The sequence below is a fragment of the Dromaius novaehollandiae genome, chromosome 1 (assembly GCF_036370855.1).
Source record: "Dromaius novaehollandiae isolate bDroNov1 chromosome 1, bDroNov1.hap1, whole genome shotgun sequence".
NCBI classification, from domain to species: Eukaryota; Metazoa; Chordata; class Aves; order Casuariiformes; family Dromaiidae; genus Dromaius; species Dromaius novaehollandiae.
Genome location: NC_088098.1, coordinates 139,931,466 through 139,951,148, shown reverse-complemented (window position 1 = coordinate 139,951,148; position 19,683 = coordinate 139,931,466). Strand labels below are relative to the sequence as shown.

Here is a 19,683-nt window from a genome sequence, read left to right as displayed (position 1 = left end):
ACCGTCAGCTCTACAACAAGCAGATCGCTTAGGCTCCTGTAGAAATAGTACAATAAGTTATTTCTTATTGTATTGCAACATCAACATTTTCTATGTCCCTGGTGAGAACATCCAGGGGAAGTAACCAAATAAAACAGTGTTACTGCTGTAGCTGGTTCCTGATGATTCCAGTCCAGAATATGGGTTATTGATTGCCTAAGAGGCCTAAGAGGAGGGCACCTTTTCAAAACCCCTTTTCTGTATCTCCTTACCAGCCATTACCAATTTTATCCCATATTATTCCATGTCCCACACCTTGGTATAAAAGAAGCTTAAGTGTACAACATCCTAGAGAGCTTTTTTTCATTAGTTAAAAGAATAATAACTTTATGAGAATTTAGCATTTTTACAGTGTCTTCATTTAATAGTGGGACACATTTGGGAAGACACCTGCAGTCAGAATGACTTCAGCCCCTGCAGAGGTCTGCTTATTGGAGTTTGTCTGAAAACAAAAGCCACAGGGAGAAAATGGAAGAACAGCTTACATTACACCATTGGAAAACTCTGCCCAAGAAATAAAATTTTAAACATTTATTTGTACCTTCATGATTCCTTAGAAGCTTACAAAATGCATAGTGCTGTGGCAGTGTGCTGTTCAACTCATATGCATTTGCATATATATAGCCCAAGCCTTTTTTTAAATTTCTTTTGTCACCTATCATTCATAAGGATATACAGGAAATAAATAATATGCAGAAATTTCTACTTGAGAGCTATGTCAGACCATCTGCAGGAGAGATATCTCTAAAACTATCCATTGGTCCAAACTTTCCAAAATTTTTGATCGTCTGGAAAACTTCCAACAGTTCTTCCTGTATTTGTGCATTTCCTTGTTATTTTTGGCATCATACAGTTCCCTGGGATGTACATGAGGTGCATTTTCTGCCTGATAGCTCCAGCGTTACACTTAGTGGGCTAATCAAACAAATAACATTGTTTAGTACTGTGAAGAGATGAGTGTGTTGTTTGTTTGTTCTTCTCCCCACTCTAAATAATGTGGATTTTCTTTTGCAAAAATACACTGGAAAAGTAAGGAGTCCAAATTTTGACTTGTGAAATACTAGTACAGCGGGTCCATAGTACCAGCAATTCAGTCATCTGTCAGCCTGATAAATGGATTAGTGTAAGAGGTGTTCCAATGGGGAAATGCAGCCCATGAGGCTTCCAGCTAATTATATTTAAGTTGTTTAGTACTGCTGGGAAGCAGCATCCAGGCAATTACTGAAAGCTTTGATGCAGTGTGCACCATTGGGGTGTGTATTCAGAAACTCATTACCCTTTCGGGCTTGTGTTGGATGGATTCTAGAAAGCTGACATGAAACAGGGAGCAGGAATCAATACCTAAAAAGACATTTTAGTTAGCTTCTGATCCATTTCCTGATTCAGCAGCTTCCAGCCTATGATGTTTGGTACAATTGCTATATTATAAGGAGCAAATGCAATGTGTAGGTGCTAATTATCATATATGTACATCTGGTTGCAACGGTGTGTATGCAGATTGCTGCCAGGCCGAAGTTATAAAAGCTTTTTGGGGACCAATGGCTCCCAGACCCCTGCGTGGCGGGAGCATCCAAGGCACGCCTGCCTTATCTGTTTTTGATGAATTGATTGCAGTCATTTCTCTCCAAGCCTGACCTTGCAGTGATTATTTATGCCTCTGCAACATCAAGATTATACTCCTGCAGTGTCCATCATGTCCCACCTTCAAAATCTTTTGGAAACTTCAGCTAGTTGAAAATGAAGCTGATGATACTTGGCAATACATATTAAACGCTGTTTAAGAAAATCGTACTAGCTCCGGCTTTGCTGCCAGCTGCAGTTCATGTTCCTGTCGCAGCTCTACAAAACTGTATACGTTCTGTATTGTGCGTATGTGGGAAACAACAGCTCCTTTCATGTGCTGCTCTTCAGCTGGGTACATTCAAGGTGTGCGTCCTAAAAGTAATGTGGTATTTGCACAACTGGAGGCCAAAGATTCAAAGCTCATTTCTTAGGTTAGAGTGACACTACTCAGGGGCAAAAGTTGCATGAATTATACTGTTTTTTAAAACATCTATACTTTTAAATCAGTTAATGGTGATTGTTAGGGCAACATAGAGGGGACTATGTTTCTTCTTCCCTACTGTTTTTTCTTCTATACTTTTGCCCGAGGTAGGGCTAAATAGACAAAATAGAGGATTATAGTTCAGTGCTTCTGAAGAGGATAATTCTTCCTCATCTACCTGAAGTATCACAGATTCAATAATTAGATGCTTTACCTTTTTTTTTTTCCCCCATCACAACAATCTTGGACATGCTGTTCTTTTTATCTCGTATTTCATGAAGTTAAGCAGAAATCTCATGAGTTACTACCAAGAGACAAGTATTTTTTTTTTAATCTGGACTTGTTAATTAGAAAAATACCATTTGGTTTGCCTGCGGGTTAGTAAAATAAATTTTGTGCTAATTGATATGTGTATATGTCTCTGATTAAAAAAAAAAAAAAGAAAACAGAAAATTACAGAATGCTCTTTTATGCCGTAACGCCCATGAATCCACATACTGTGAAAAATATTCTTACTATACTAAGCATTTTCAGTTTTAATACCTGCCTTGGTTACTGTCAGACAGCTGGCTTACCACAAATTCATTATTATTGCTGAAAGTATTGGCCTTTCAGATAATGGTAGATAATTCGTGTATCTCCAGTCTCTGAAACTGTTGTGTGTGATGGATAGAAGATCTACTGCACTGAGCTGCACAGCTGAAGCAGAAGACGACTAAAGCTGTTTAAGCATCTGTGCAGGCAAAGTGTTGACTGTAGTAAGGAATTTGGAGCGCTGACTGTGTAACAGTGGCTCCCAGTCTGGCTCTGAGATTGATTGTACTGAGTTACTGCTTTGGAGTTTGGGATGTTAATAGTCATTTAGCTGTTTGAGAGGCCTGTATAAAAGGAGTGGCAGAACAGCTTTGTTTTGTTCCAAATCTGTGCTTCTGAAATTCTTAATTTCATGACGTCCGGTAGCTTTGAGAGAGTTAAGATGAAACATGAAAATAATTTTTGCTTACAACGTATGTTGCAAGTGTAAGCTTTATGTTCACTAGAGACACATGCTTCAAAATGTCAGCCCAAGTCTTACACCTTTTGCAAGCAAAGAAGAACAGGGCACTGCAAGATCCGGGTTGCTTTGTTGAAAGTAAAACCCAGCTCTGTGAGGTTTACCTGAAAGAGTGAGATATTCTGGGGAGAGTCTTTCAAGGGGAAAACACGTATTTTAAGATTTTCTAGGAAGTCAGGGGATATTTCTGAGGTTTTGTTGTTGCTTTGTCTCTGATTTTACCATGGGAAACCTTTCTGCACTAGCACTATAATGAATATTTATTTCAAATTTGACTCTGTGATTTCTGACTGACTCATGACTTTTTCGTTTTGCCTCCGTCATTGAAGCTGAGTGTTCATCAGTGCTAGATTTAAAACAGAAAGCATTTCTAAATCCCTTTAAAAGAATATGCTGTGGAGGAATAGATTGAGGAGTATCAAATAAGTATCTGGAGAGGAAAAATTTTATCATGGCAAGCCATTAAATAGTATTTATTTACTCTTTAATACCTTAGTACAAATAGGTTAATATGCAGGCATTGTGTGGGTGTTTTGAACAGAGATTAAAATCCCAGTGCATACCTATTTTGTCAAAATGTGCTAAAGAAACCTTGTGTTTTGTGTTGAAAGCGGTGGTCTTGCTTCTGGTTCCACTTGACTGCAGTGTTATCCATAATCCTTGTACAGACTAATTGCTGGTCATGTCCCAGAGGTAGCCATATTTATACTATAGTGGTGCGATTATATTTATGTATAATATTAATGCATAAAAGAAACAAAAAGCCCAGCTCATCAGCAGAAGTTTGCAAATATCTGAATGTTTTCTTCACTGATTCGTACACTTTTGCTTAAATACACAATTGCTTTGTGTATATTTTAAGCAACTTTAGAAAAGGTATTTGGTTTATATTTTGCGGAAGGGTGGCATAATTATTGATGGCCTACCAGAATGTGCTATATATTCCTTTTTTCCTGAGAGTATAATCCTCCAGGGGTTGTTTGAAAATATTAAAGCTGTTTATCAATTTGAAAGAGAGCAAAATATTCATCTTGTGCACTCCATATCCTGCACTTCTCTCCTAGAGATTGATAGTGAAATCTCTCAAAAATGCTTCTGTAGTTTTGTATCTGTTGAAAATGGGCTATTTATCATTTAAACCTTCGTGTGCCTTTAAAATCCAGAAAGGAGGGGGGATAATAAATTAGTCACTCAGTTAATGTTTTTGATTATGGAACAATGTTGGAGAATTGTCCTGAAACACATTACTAGCATCACTGTTTTGATTTCTTCTCATCTATATTTTCTCATAAAATTAAATAAAACAGTGTAGGTGAAATTATGCAAAAACAGAATTTGAAAATTTTTTAGGACTCTAATTCTAAGGAATTTAGTAGGATTTACAAAAGCATCTTCTTAAATTATGTGCCTAATTGCCCTGAGTTTAAATCAAGAGTAAAGCTACTAAACTGTTTAGGTAAATCCCCCTAGGCAGAGCTGATAATTTTGAATGCTGCCTCTAAATCTGGCCCTCAGTTTCAGTTTCCTAAACTGGAGCAGGTCCCTCCAAACGCAAATCTACGTATGAGGCAAGGATAAACACAATATTTCGTCTATGGCTTGCTAAAGGCAGCACCAAATTCCGGCCTCCTTTAAGTGAATGTCACTTTATCGACTTTTAGGCCTAAATGGTACTGTGCCGTTTGGCAGGTGCTGAGCTTGTATCCTGCCGTGCCCGGGGAGCTGCTCCCTGAGCAGGGCTGTAGGTACAGAGGCAGAGGTGGAGATCTTGATGTCTTGATTCCCACTTCTGACATCGGTAGGGATTTTTGTATTGACTCTGTATGTATGTGTTTTGATGTTAGTGTTTTCCGTAGTTTTCCTTCGTGGAGTATCGGGAAGAGGAGGTGACTGAGGGACACGCTTGCCCTGTTAGGCTGCCTTGCGTATTTTCAGAAGTAGTGCTGCATCCAAAGCCAAACCGTGAGTACCAGATTTACAATTAGTGAAAACAAACGAAAAATCGGAAGTGTTTTTGGTTGCTGTTTAAACACGGCTAATTTCTCTGGCAATTTAGCAGCCCAAGGCATGACAACCGCACTAAAGATAGCTGAATTGGCACTTCCAGTATCTATCTTTAACTCTGTTAAAGAAAAGAAATTTTTAATCTCGCCAACTGTGGTGTTTTCAGAGAGCAGTTCAGTGGAACGTTTCAGCCACTTCTTTTTCTTATTTCCTTTTCTTCCTCCCTTCCCCCTTTCCTGAGACGCCCGTGTTGTTTGTGTGCCAGGAATGAGATGTGGCTGTGTGCGAGCCAGCTGGTGCGCAGGCAGGCAGGGTAGTGGTAGGGTGTTACTACTGCCTGTATTACAGCAGCAGCTAGATTGCAGCCAAGGTAGAGAACTGGTCGTCTTAACCACCCAAATACCTAAGAAAGAAGCTTTTTTCGTCCCAGAGAGCTTACTGCCTACAGAGACGAGGCCGGCAAGTGTTTAATAAAATGAAGAGCTGTTACTCCTTTGCTCTACACCTGTGGAGCTGAGCACAGATTTGGAGAGCAGTGTTCGTATCGCCTAACTCGAATCTTGCTGAGGTCAGGATGAGGAGATCGCCCGCCACCTCTCTCGTTTCACTGCGTCCGCTCAGTTACTGGAGGAGAGAAGTGCCTGCCTGGATTAGCAGCTAGGATATTATTCACAGGGGAATTTAGTCCACCTGTCTCTGGAAGGGTCTTTGCAATCCTAACTCAACATAGAGCCTAAATACACGAGTACTTTCTCACTATATGTTTGTGTGTGCGATTGTGTGCACAGATGTATGTGTATATATATGTGTGTGTGTATGTGTATGTATTTGTATATTTATATGTATGTGCATATGCATCACAAAATATGTGCTAGTTCCAGCAACACAGCATGCACATTGCTTATCGCTCTCCAGTGCTTTAATTGCAAGGCAAGACAATAGCTTCAGATGATAAGATGCTTAATTTACGACCAGGAAGGAATGGTTAGATCATCTAATCTCCCCTTCTCTGTATTACAGACTCTTTGCGCAGCTGTCTTTCTGCGAAACCCAATAACTTGTATTTGACTAAGGGATAACTTCTGTTTTCACAAAAATTCATTTTCTAGGAAAGTCTCACCAAACCTTGGATATCAGGAAATGGAGAATCTGTACATTCGCCTTTTGTTAATTGCTCTAATGGTTAATCACAGGTGATGAAAAATATACTTAATTTCTCATTTGAATTTGGCGTCAGCTTCCAGACATTGGTTTGTATTATATATACCCTTCTTTGCTAGATTAACGAGCCAGTTGGTACTTGGTATTTCCTCTCCATGAAAATACTTATATGCTGTAATCAAGTCATCTATCTTTTTTTTTTTTTTTTTTTTTGATGAACTGTACGGGTTGAACTCTCCAAATGTTTCCTATTAAAGTATTTTGTTCAGGTCACTGATTACTTTTGCAGCTGTTTTCTGTGATCTCTGGGGTTTTTCTCAACTTCTTTTCTAAATTGTGGGGATTTTAATCCTACTGCAGACAGTGATGGTGTATAATATCAGTATTACCAATGAAAGTTAAAAAAAATGAAAGTTTAGAAAATATTACTTTCCTTTTATTTACTGCTCTCTGTTTCAAACCTTATATTGCCACTTATTGCTGTATGAAAATGGATTTTAAGAAATTAGCTTTTCTTTGTTGAGTAAAGCCCAATGGGTCAGGCCATGTGATCAAGCTGTGTTAGCATAAGAAGTTCTTACAACCATCCAAGTGTATGCTTTTGCCCAATTGTAAGGGAAATCTATATGACTTTTAAATATGACTGACACTCACAGGTAATAGAACTTTAAAAAGAAAAAGAAACTTAATATCTTTTAATCTCAAATTTGTCCTTGTTTTATTCTTGAAAATGATTGGTTTACTTGGCTCAAATTTACACACATGCGCACGCGCGCGCACACACACACAAAATGTTTTGAGTAGGAGGCCAGTATAAAACTTTGATCAAAAAGTTGCCTGGCAAGGTAACCAAATCCAATCTTGCCTTAGGATTTGTAACTCTTCCAGGCTCTGTTGTCAGTGCTACCTGTACTGATGCCTTCTGTTGTGCTCTGTAGCGGCATGGGAAGATGAGTGGCCTCTAATGGTTTTGTCACTGATAAAAGCTATCGGTGATCCAGTATATGAGATCTGTAAACAAAACAGATGAAAACAAGCCCAACTAACTTATAATTAGGGTAGAAAGAACTAAATATGTAGCCCACCCAATATTTTAATTTACAGTGAGTTGTTTTCTGATTTTTTACAGTATGTGTTAAACTCAGTGGATCCTGCAGAGGCCTTCAGTGCAGATCAGCCAGTATATTCCTGATATTTCTCTCTAGAGCAGCCCTAGAATGTCTGAGCTCTTATTGCATCCCACAGAGTATTGAATAGAGATAATTTTAATGATTAATCTACACGATTTTTCTATAAGACATGGAGAAGTTGTAATAGCAAAATACTCTAATTTTTGCTTGGATTTTCAGATTATTTATACAGAGTTTTGCTTCTTGAGTATGCCAAATTCTTCATAAACATGCATGCACCATGGGAAAATGGCAAGGGGAACAATTCTAAAATAAGATGGAGAGATGGCAACAGTCATCTCAGAATGTCATCTGAGGATTAGATAGGTAAAGTATGTAGCTACCCAGATAGATAGGTAAAGTATGTAGCTACCCAGATAGATGGAGGTTCATACAGTCAGTAGAAAAATACTGACTTCTAGCTGACATATCTTGAATACTTTACGATGGTATAAAAGCCATTTCTTGTCCCTTGTATACCTCTGATTAGAAGGGGTATATTACTGTCTTGTGTGAGTAGTTGTATTGGGTTAGATGCTAAATTTATCTCACAGTGATGTAAATGAAAGCATGTAATATTGCGGACTGAGAATTAGGATTGGATTTATGAAAACTATCTACTGATGATGTTTTTAAATATGTTTTTTATTAAATTGATTATATTATAATATGATCCTTAATGTATAGTTTCAAAAGCTGTTAGATATTTGTCTGGAAGGATATAAATAATTAAAAAAATCTCCAATGAATATCTCATTCCACTCTACAACATTTAATTATTCTATTATATAGACAAATATTGAGCATAAGACTTAAGACTTGAAATGCAGGAATAGGAAGCTAGTCAGATATATGTTGAAATACACAAAGGAAATATGAAACAAGGATTTACTGATCATGCTCAGTGGCAGGCATGCAAAAGTCTGCAAATAGGTTTATTACTGCAGAAGAATGCCAGACTATGTTTCCTGTGCAATTTTCAGAAAGATTTTCTTCTTGACCTTCCCCGCAAAACTTCAGGAAGGTAAATTCTTTGGCCTACTTACTTCTTCTTGCATGTAAGTGGCGCTAAATCAATTTCAACTGCTTGGAAATTTTCTCAGGAAACTCTTTTGTGTACCCTGCCATTCTCCAGCAGCAAACAGGCCCATCGGTACGGCCCTCAGCTGCAGTGCCCTAGCCGATGATCTGGACAGAGTTTTTGCTGATGTTGTACTTGACCAAAGGTGCTGAAAAACCTTGAGCCAAGGTTTGCGTGTATTAGGATTCTTTTAGGTTGTCGAAAAAGTGCACAGCTTTGCAAAACACCTGCATGCTCAGTGTGTGTGTGTATGTGTGTTAGTTTTTTTTCCTTATGGTTCTGCCAAATCTCCTAACTTGGGAGACAGTAAGAGAACGCTTGGTACACTGGAGAATGCCAAAAAAAAAAAAAAAGAAAGAAAAAAAAAAAGAAAAAGAAAGAAAGGAGTCAAACGCTCGGGTGTTGACTGGGTTGCTGTATCTCTCATTGCAGCCCTCGCAGCTGGCGGATGTGGTGAGCTCCATGGTAACTCAAACCCCCAGACTCTGGACAGCAGCCTGCAAGGAGCAGCATTCAGCAGCTCGAGGGTCTTGCGACCAGGTAAGCCAAAGTAATCTCCAAACATGGCCTTACCCTGGGGACACGGTTTCCTATCCACCTGCCTTCCAGATTCTCTCTTGGTGAAGCCTCATGTCTAGTTTGAACTTAAGAAGTTAATTCTTAAACTTTATACTTGCTAAAATAAAATTTCTACTGGTGCTGTCATTCAAGGCTACAGCAGTCCAGCTCACTCAAAGAGAGACATTCAAGGAAATGCTTAAGTTCATTGAGGAGTGGTTTTTTTATGCTATAGATTCAGAAGTTGCAATGTAACAAAGCAGAGAAGCACTTTATGATTCTTTAAGTGGTGATTCTTAAATTAGGTAACTGCCATGGTAGGAATTAACCCCAAAGTAGATCTTACAGTGGTAAGATCTCTCTTACAACTGTCAGTACCTTTCTGTAAGTATTGTCCTTTCGTTAACCTTAGGTTTGGGCTCTCTTACCATCTTGCAATCATTTGTAGAGACTGTTTCTATGTTTATGTAACTTTCACAGGTACTCTGCAGACTTTTCAAATTGTTGATGTGCTCTTTTTATGCAACTGCCTTCTAAATCCCTTGCTATGCTAGTTACAGCACATGGGATATTCTGGTTAACATCTTAAGGAGACACAGAATCCTTCCCCTATTTTGGTGAATTGTAGAGAAAACAGTAAATCAAGAAAGACCTTTCCTGTCTTGGGAAAATGCAGGGGGCTATACAGCTATATTCTCTATTCCAGTATCACTAGTGCTGTGAACAGAGACAGTATCTCTGCTCCTATGCATTTATATATCTAGGGGTTGTATGACCCTTTTTGCCCTAAGCTTTCACTGGCATTTGTTTTGAGTTGTTTACGTGCCATCATTTTTTTCCCCAAAGCTTCCGGTTTCCATGCACCGTTCCCTGGTTATGACCTGCATTCTTTCTTTCTTGGTACATCAGTCTATTTGGCTGTAATAGAATGCGCCTGTCCTACAAAGCAATCCATATTACTCTGAATAACCACCCTGCCACCTTTATTAACCAAGCTGCTGATTTTTGGGTCATAAACAACTGCTCTCAGCAATGATTTATATTTCCTTTTGTATCAGTGATGATACTCCTATGTAATCTTGAGCTGGTACTGGCAGACTTTATTGGGGTAACGTAGAGCATGCTTCTTCGATTGTTCTTGCCTGTTGACAACTACTTTTTTATATCTATCAGTTATCTCTGTCTTAATTCATTTAACTTACATTTGATGATACCGATAATAGGGAGAGCAAATTTCTTAATCTGTGCAGTGTGGCTCTAAGCTAAATGCCTTACAAAAGTCTGTGTGTTTCATCTGTGGAGTAACTTCTGTTGACCAAAATGTGTAACTTTATCAGATGATTAAATCAAGACTTTGTGTTTTACTGACCTAGTCTTCATAAAACGGTGTTGACTGGCACCAGTTTTATTCATGTCATTTCCCAGTGAATTTATCCTTTATCACTTTGGTCATTGTTTTGCCTGAGATTAATAGTTGGCTTAGAGCTCTATAATTACTCAGATCATACTGCTTACCATCTTCAAATACTGGCAGAAAATGTTAGCAGTCTTACTAAATTTCTCTGGTATTCCAAAATGTATTGAAAATTAGCATCATTGAAATAATGTGTTCTCAAATGCTTTTAGGATGCTAAGGCACAAATTATCTGGGTGTGCTGATTTAAAGTTGTCTTTTAACATTCATTTTGATTACTAATGGCCTCCTCATCTGTATAAATTCTTTTTTCTACTGAAAGAGAGAGAATATTTAAGTCATAATTTTTTGCACAGTTCTTAACAGTTTTATAGTCTCCATATGCTGATGGGTCTGGACCATAGATTGTTTCTTTACTTTTAAAACATAAATCAGAAGTTGGAGACCCTCAGCTTTCTCTTCTGTTTTCTTTAGTCCATAATTTCCTATTTAAATTAATTCCTATCTAAGTATTCTTTTTTTCTTTTTCTTTTTAAACACATAATGTGTATTCCTCTCTAATTACTGCCTTCAACACAGAAGTAGGGTGTGCTGTTAGCCACAAGTTGCCTCTTTTGAGACTATTTAATAGTGACTTTTCATCCCTAGTGGTAGTGGGATAAGGGAAGGTCCTTTCACATTTTCATCTATGTCCTTGATCCCAAATGCATACATAGTTTTCCCCTGGTTCCCTTGGCCAACCAACTTCCATGCTAGTGATTAACTGATCTTTGTATATTGAATATGCAGGTCCAGAATGCAGTTATCCTTTTGGTATTTGAAAAATTATTCTGTGAATAAAATTTAGAAGTGGCTGATGTTTTACTACTGACTGCATGATATTTCTAGTTTACATCTCTCAGGTGGAAATACATTCTTTTCATATTTTACAGACAGGTACTTAAAGGAATAGATCACGGTTCTCTGATACGGTTTGGTGGTTTGCTATATCTCACATTAGCAACAGTATATCCTCCTGGGATTTGCTAGATAGCATATTATTTATATGCATTCAAGATCTTGTGCCCCTGGCTTATCAATAATTCTGAGAGATAATGGTGTACTTAATGTAGAGTGTCATTGTCTGTTTCTTTTTCCCTTGCTGCATTTAATGACAGGTTTTCCTGAGAAGTTATAAACACCGATTTTAACATTTTAATCATGGAGATTGCCCCAACAGTTTTAAGCAATAGCAACTACATAAAATATCTGCTTCTGTGGTCTTTATGGTCTCTCTTGCTTGTTTCCCAGGCCTCTAGTTCTTCTCTCCACATGGGTTACCCTGTGTAAGGTTGAGTTTGTGTTACATCAGTTTCTGTAACACCTCCCAATTGACTTTAGAACCTTTTTGACTGCCCTAGACAGTCCTTATCCAAACAGAGTAACCACATGTCAGTGAGATGAAGCTTATTCAGTGACTTTTGTTGCTTCTCCCCATGGATGTGAGTTGCTGTTCCAAAAAACAAAACCTTTCAATTTTTCATCAAGTACGTAGCTGATAATTGACCATCAGTCTTTTTTTTTTTTTTTATTTCATGTCGCTTGTAAGATCAGGCTGACCTGAGATCTCTTTCACATTCTTCTTTCTGAAATGTGCAGCTACTTTTTTTACTAGCCGGATATTATTAACGTGAATTGGTGATACATGCTTTAGCCCTTTTCCATCTCATAATAACACTAAGACTTTCATGTCCTAAAGCAAATGTCTGTAACTAATCTGATGTGAAGACAGAGTCAATAAAGGTAGAAAATTTGATGCTTCAAAGAAGTTCCAGAAAAATTTCATGCAACTTCCTGGTGTCAAACATTGTAGAAACCTTTTGTTGTGTTTTGGTGGGTTAGGAGGAGCAGTCAGTGCACATCTGCTCAGAGAATTTCATAATAATCACATATCTGAACCAGTGAGAGGAAACTCCAAATGCTACAGGCTTTTCTGCCTGAGTAAAACACATATTTCCAATGGACTAAGGGAACAAATGAAAAAAACTAAACAAATTGTTTCCCACTCTTGTGAGAGCCACGCAGCGTAAGGACACGTAAAATCTGTTCGCATTATGAACATCATTCTCTATCCCTGCTTTAATGGAGAAGGAATTGGCTTTTGTGAGGTTTACTGTAAGAAGATGACAAGACCAAAATGAAAAGTGTGAAGAGGATCTGTGCTTACGTTCATCTGAGTTATCTTTCCCATTCAGGAGTCAAGTTTTAGAGTCTAAAGAGGAAAAAACTTGAGTCTGTTACTCCTCTTAGTCTAGTACTTTGTCTCTTTCTTGTACAGTAAGTTTTCAAACTCCTCAGAGCCTGACTTTGATTACTAACTTCGTAAAATCTTAATGTCTTTCTCTCCTTAATATCCAAACAGCACCATACCTCCATAATGAATCAGAAGCTTAGCTAAAACTACATCTTCTATACAACCAAACGGGTCAAAGTCAGATTCAGATATAGAAATAAAGTTAGTAATCACTTGCTAGTGGATCTTCCCTTGTGCCTGGAATTGTACTAAATTATATGCAGAGGCTTGTTCAATCCTGTGTTTTATGAGTTTAGTTGCCTGAGCTAGAACCACAATTTTTGCATGTTGAGCATCAGGCCACTTTAGTGCTAGGTAGATACCAAAATTATTTCCCCAAGTTAGTAATGGCTTTTGAAAATTATGGCCAAAACCTTTATCAAAACGAATAAAAATCTGTTTTAACAAAATGTAAGCATGTTAATCTTGTCTCATGCGTTCTTACTGTTATCACTGTTTATTATTGATATGGTGGAGGTGACAGTGACAAGAGGCTGACTATACTGAGATCATTTGTGATGTGTTGTATAAAAGCATAGTGAATTATGGTATCTTGACCAAAAATCCTTATAGTGTAAAAAGTAAGACAAAACAGAGAGGTGAAGCAAAATTACAGGTGAGAACAGGGAGAATTGAGAGAATTAAATTAGAAACAGCAGGAGTATGCACATGATACCTGGAAAGAAACAGATTGCCTTTTACTAGATTGATGATTAGTGTATTAATTAATTACCTTGAATTTAAGAACTAGATGTTTTATAGGATAAATGGAGTAGGTTTTAAACAAATCAGCTGATAGGTTTCTGTTGTTTAAGGAGCTTAGAATGGATGAGTCTTAAGAATGTCCCAGATAAAATGCAATAGAAAAAAGTTGCAACTATTTTTGGTAAAATTATACAAGCACAGGTTAACAATTGAAAAGGTTCAGTATTGGTCAGCGTATTAATATTCTTTTCCAAAAATGTTTCCAGAATAGTATTTTTTCAGAAGCTTTTCAGAAGCATTCTTTTGACATGAATGAAAAGAATGTTTCATAATGGGTCAGCATTGAGATGGTTGATTTTGATGGAATGTGCATCTTTCTAACATGACAAAAACAATGCATTTTATACAAGGACTGTGAAAGGAACTATCATAAAACAGTTGGTTATTGATCTTTGTACCTTTCAAGTGCATGGGTTTTATAAGTATTGTAACAAATTCGAGCATACTTGTCGCTTAACAATTTTTATAATTGTTTACATTTGGTGATTTGTATTTGTTTTAATTTATTTAGAACTTGATCAATGGTATTACACAGGCAGGCAGAGAAGCTTTCTGCATGGTAAAAGCAGATACTGTTGGCAGTAGATCCTGCTATTTCATTTCACTGATCAATTAGACTTACTAAAGTAAGATGAACTAGAATAATCAAACTTGTAAATAATTTGTAAATAATACCTTATATAATTCTTATTTTTAAGTAATGAACCATTTATATATTGATTTTGATTTCTAAAAATTATTTTTCAAGTGTTGTCAACAAATAATCTAGAGCCTGCGGGACAACACATGAACTAGCAGTTTGTTCAGCATTCATTATTCATAGTCTGTGGTTATTCATATAAGACACATGACATTGCTTCTGTTCACTAGAAAATAGTGAACTGTTGTCATAACATTTTGAAAAATAAGTATTAAAAATAACAAAAAAATAAACAAGCTTTAAATTTCCATCATTTGCAACAGTTACAAGAATAAAATATGGTTATGTTTATATATTCACTGATACCTCGCTTGCTACTTGGTCAATCATACTTAACTGAACTCTGCATTTTTATTCATGAAATATTACTGAATTTGTATTTTTATCACCATTCAGCCAAGGCAGAAGAAAGGATATCTAGCTAGAACATGAACTTGCCCATTAGGAAACAATTTTTATGACTTACATTGTGCTGAAGAGATGAGGAAACTACTATTCCTGTCACTGCCAACTTCTGAGAAACTTGTTTTGAGCCTTGGGATTACATGGCAGTGTTTTAAACTACTGCTAGTGGAATAAGACTGCTGCTGCTCTTTTTTATTCTTTTCTGTCTTTTCTTTCTTTCTTTCTTTTTTTTTTAATACAGCTAAAGTTCCAAGGAAGGTTTTCTATGATAGTGAAGAGAAGCTTGAACACATTAGCATTCCAAAATCAGAAGATAAAATGCATTATCATGTGATTTTTAAACTGAACTTGTTATTATTTGAGGCATAACTCAGACCTTTCAGCACCGAGGTGTGACAGTCCTGTACACTGTCCTTTGAATTGAACAGCTTGTTGGGATTCAGAGTTCAACATGTCAATCTCTTGACAGTGCTACTAATAGCCAAGAAGAGTGGAGAAAGATGATGTACGTGCTAATCAGTTTATCTACAGTGCCAGATTATGTCAAAAGTGCATTAAACAATAACTCCACAAGGAGTGAATGATATCTGTTTTAGAAATTGGCTGCCGCTTAGAAGTGCAGAAGCTGCCGTACAGTGATGATGGGGGAACAGGATTTGAGTAGCGTTCTGCATTGCCCTAAACTGTTCCTGTGAGTTTGCTCAGAAGAGACTTCACGCAGCCAACCAGTTCTTTTCCCAACCATAGTCTGCCTAACTTGCCTGGGCAGGACTGGAGAAATTTGCCTAAGTCACTGAATTTCGCTTAAGCTGTGGTGCTGTTGGAAAACTCAGGTATGTCCCCGTCTGTGTACAGTGCACACATGGCTAGTTCAGCACATTTCAGAGGTGTGGGATCTGCTGCTGACAAGCTGTAATGAGGGACGATGTATGCACAGTAAACCTTCAAGTGTGTGTAGTAAATCTGCTGCCTCCCAAGGAGAGTTAGAAGAGTTTTCCTCTGAAGAAGAATGGAATTTTGGCATTTTTTAAACGTTTGAGGCTTTTGTTTTAAACTGAGTTTTTTTCTTTTATCACACTCGGCTGTAGAAATTGAATGACTGCAGGCGGTCTAATTAAACATACTCCTAAATATCTGAACATCTCATACAGTTCTCCCACAGAGAGACAGAACATGACAGAACATATATTTATTCTTTCAATAAGATGTTCCTCTATAAATTAATACCTTGGAGATGTATATGATCTGTATTGCCATATACTTACTTATATCGTCTGTACTACCTAAACTGCTTTGATTTAACGGAGCAGTAATATAGTATATGGCATCGTACTATTTTATAGATTATGCCTGATTTGTGCCCAATATACACACATTAACGTCAGTTCCTGTCATCTTAGCTGTGCTGAAGTCAGCTTGTGAGGATTTTCACATAATATTTTACTGTCTAATCTTCACCTTAAATGCTGCAAGTGAAAAGAAATCAAATTACTTTTTTTCTTATAAGTTTAATTAGCTGTACTAGTGAGACTTAAGGCGTAATTATTCAGTGTGAACTTGTGAGATTTAAGATACAATTAATGAAAACGATATTGCAAGCATGTCATCATCGACCGTACATTTTTACTTGCACACTGAGGTCGCAGGTTCACACTTGGTTTTGTAATGGAGCACCTTGGCCCCAGCTTTTCCTTCGTAAGTGTGATTACACTGCTGCAGTAAAGTTATTGTAATGATACAGTTGGAGATCAGACGGTCACCACAGAAAAAGCTGTGGTGGTGTAAGACACTGCAGTGCCTGCACCTAGGCCAGCGGAGCGGGGAGCTTGAGCACGCCTTAGCCGCTGCAGTGGAAAGTCAGTTGGTTGCCAGCCAGCTGTTGCTGAAGTCCGTTAAAACTTAGTGGGATACTTTAGCATTTGAGCGGGTAAGGAGAGGTCAGACAATCTCATGCTTTGATTCAGCCGTGAGGGACAGTGGTCTTCAGTTAAGGAGCAGAGGCAAACAGCTGCACTTCTGGAAATTTTGCGCAATTGCAGCCATTTTTGCAGTATCAAACCAGTGTGTGGCAAAGCCTATTCCCTTTGCATATTCGTATTGCTATCAGACCCTTCGAGGAGAGATGGGGTCCCGGTGCTGTATAATACTGTATCTCTTTCTAATAAATGGCTCTAGAGATTGGGATATTATGGTTGTTATCTACTTAGAAAATATGTGGGGAGCAGGAAAGAAACTCTTTCAAATAATGTATCCATTATAATAAAAAAGGCATTTTGTAATTTTTGCTATGTCTGAGGTGGTTAAAGTTTTTGTTTTGGTTGCTCTGTGGGCTACAGTGTAAATTAGCAAGTATCTCAAATCTCCACAAAATGAATTGTATTTATAGTCAACTTAAATCAGTTTAAATAAGGTCAGCTCAACTGGTGCATGCACAAATTAATTTCCCTTTTATCCAGCCTCCTTCCAGTCCTAATAAACACAATAATCAATCATAGGAGCCTTTTTCTATAACATGATTGTGCATCTCTGATCAAGGAAATGTAAAATAATTTCTCTTAGTCCCTACTCCGTTCCCCCCAAAACCAAGGCATGTGGATTTAATTACTCATGTTAATCATTTTTTACATTGCGTGATGGAAAATAGGAAAAAAGTATCTTTTTTGAGATCATATGTTTAAATAATCATTATATTCACCATTGTAAAATGGTGAATGTATAATATGTTTATGGTTTCCCACAATGCACAAAAGATGCCAGCCTGACTTGCAGTATTCTTCACAAGCAAAAAAGCGAAGATGCCATATTTTGAAGAGTTTGCATTGTAGTGGCCTACACCCATCTTCAGCAGTAATAGGTGCTCTGAGGTTAGTGACACCTTTCTTATTGATTCCAGTGGGTGCAAGACATCAGCTAGGAATTTTCTGTTTTACTTCAAATATAGCATTAGGTCCCAAGCAAAAGCTTAGATTAACATGATGGAAGATACTAGGAATAAAACAGTTCCCTTTAGTTTGCTGACTCCCTAATAGGTTGACCACACCACTTACCTACTTCTCACACAGAACTGGAACTGGCCTGCTAATGAAATAATATTTTTATTTTTATGCTGAAATATTTACACTATATATTAATTTTCTACGATCTTTTAATCAGATGCATCTATAGTACATTACACATTTAATAACTTTTGTCTTCATATGCAATTATGAAAATTGTATGATATCCGAAAGATCAACTTGCAATCTGTTTATAGCAGTATAAGGAGTATTTTACGGCTTATTAGTATACTTGTGTCTTTAACAACCAATTCTCCCTTTTCCAGTGGCCACCGGATTAAGGCAAACTTGTGTTCTGATTTATCTAAAAACATGTGTTCAGAATATGTCCAGTAAAGTCAAGGTGACAAGATTAGAAAAACAGCAGTCTGTTTGAAGAAGTGTTCCTACTGTACTAGTTAATGACAGCTTCTAGATGGCTAGTTCAGAAATGCTGTTTCTCTACTACCACACATGTCAGGATATAGCAGGGAGTTGCTTCAAAATGGTATGTAAATACAGCCAGAGCAGTCAAATGCTGCTTCTGGGGTTTTACATGGGCTTGGAGCTTCTGCTGCTATTTCTGCCTCTTCTACTCAATACTGATACAAAAATAAAATTAGTCTGGGGAAATCTTGGTGTAATTCAAATGCAGCTGCTGGCTTTCGTATAGGAATTGAATTGTATGAGCTATATAAAGTCAAACCAGATTTTGACCATTTTATTATCTTGCCTTAATATTAATAGATTCAGTGTTAAATATTTGTTTAGTATTAGAATATCTTTTTATGTCTGTAGAGAAATGAAATGCGGAAAGTACCCTTATTTGTCCTTTAAGCTTGCAGGCGATGAAATTTGTTCCTGAAGAGATTTGACATGAATATGTTTTGACACTGAAATTGGTCTTTTTTTGTATGTTAAAAATCAAGGATCATCATGCAAAGATACTAATCTCTTTATTGGCAAAGAAGGATGTGGTGCACCTTTTTGAATAAACATTGCAATTTGGCTTTAGACAAAACAGTGTCTAGTTGTTACTTACGTGATTCTATTCCATGAATACAGATATTAAATATCTTTGGTCAATTAAGGCTTAATTTTGTGTTTCAGGAAAAAGTTTGTTGTCCTCATATGTGAATTACTTCCATGTTATAAAAATGTATTACTTCAGGTTTTAGCACAATAACACCCCTTGCACTGTCAGTTTCATCAGTTTTTTGCAAATTCTTTTTTGAGCTGAAAGTTCAGCTGTGATGAAATATGACTAAGGCTAAACTTGATGTCTGATATGCCATGAGGTCTCTTCTAGCCATGTTTTCCCAAAACATTGCTTTGGACCTTTCCAGATTATGCAATATCATGCCAGTATTTTTGTCATTTTCCCTTTTTTAACATCTCTAGCTTTTAGTCGTACTGTGAATCATAGTGGGATGATTCTGTTTTAAGCAATTTGAGTTGATTAATCTCTACATAGTAGTAAATTGGAGAAACCGTTCTTTCCTTTTTATGTATGCATTAGGTTTCTCTGTAGATACTGATAGGTTTTTGTAAATTACCTGCTTAAGGGTAGGTCCAAATATTTTGAATTAGACTTTTTAGTCCTAATTACATAACATTTTAAAAGTCAATCAATATATACACTCTTTGTAAGCTCAAAGATTGAAAACTCTCCCCCGTAAGTAAATCTCTGAAATTATGTGGAGATCATTCAAAAGAATGCAACAAATTAAGTATCAGTTTTAAATCAAATAGACCAGGGTCAGAGCAACAAAAGTCAAGGGAGTCTGAGCTATCTGCAGTGACATTGATCTGAAGATTGTGCTCTGAAGGATGAAGAAAGGGATCAGCGGGAGCAATTAGATCAGTGAAGTTGAGTGGAAGGGAAGAAAAGGGTCTGACGGAGCTCCAGTTTGGCGCTTGGA

The 19,683-nt window shown here is 37.2% G+C and overlaps 1 protein-coding gene across 25 annotated transcripts in view; it reads left to right on the top strand.

Annotated features, from left to right (window-relative positions):
• Window positions 1-19,683, top strand: part of TBL1X (transducin beta like 1 X-linked) — a 205,618-nt gene that overhangs the window by 100,932 nt on the left and 85,003 nt on the right. For 12 of the 25 annotated variants that reach the window (XM_064500673.1, XM_064500564.1, XM_064500605.1 and 9 more), the window contains 2 exons: window positions 4,994-5,099; window positions 8,985-9,092. The exons of 1 other annotated variant lie outside the window; for it this stretch is intronic. The gene's annotated coding sequence lies outside the window, so the exon portion shown is untranslated. Of the gene's footprint in view, window positions 1-4,993; window positions 5,100-8,984; window positions 9,093-19,683 lie in introns of those variants that run through there. 12 more of the 25 variants (XM_064500556.1, XM_064500668.1, XM_026116682.2 and 9 more) reach the window with 1 other exon arrangement.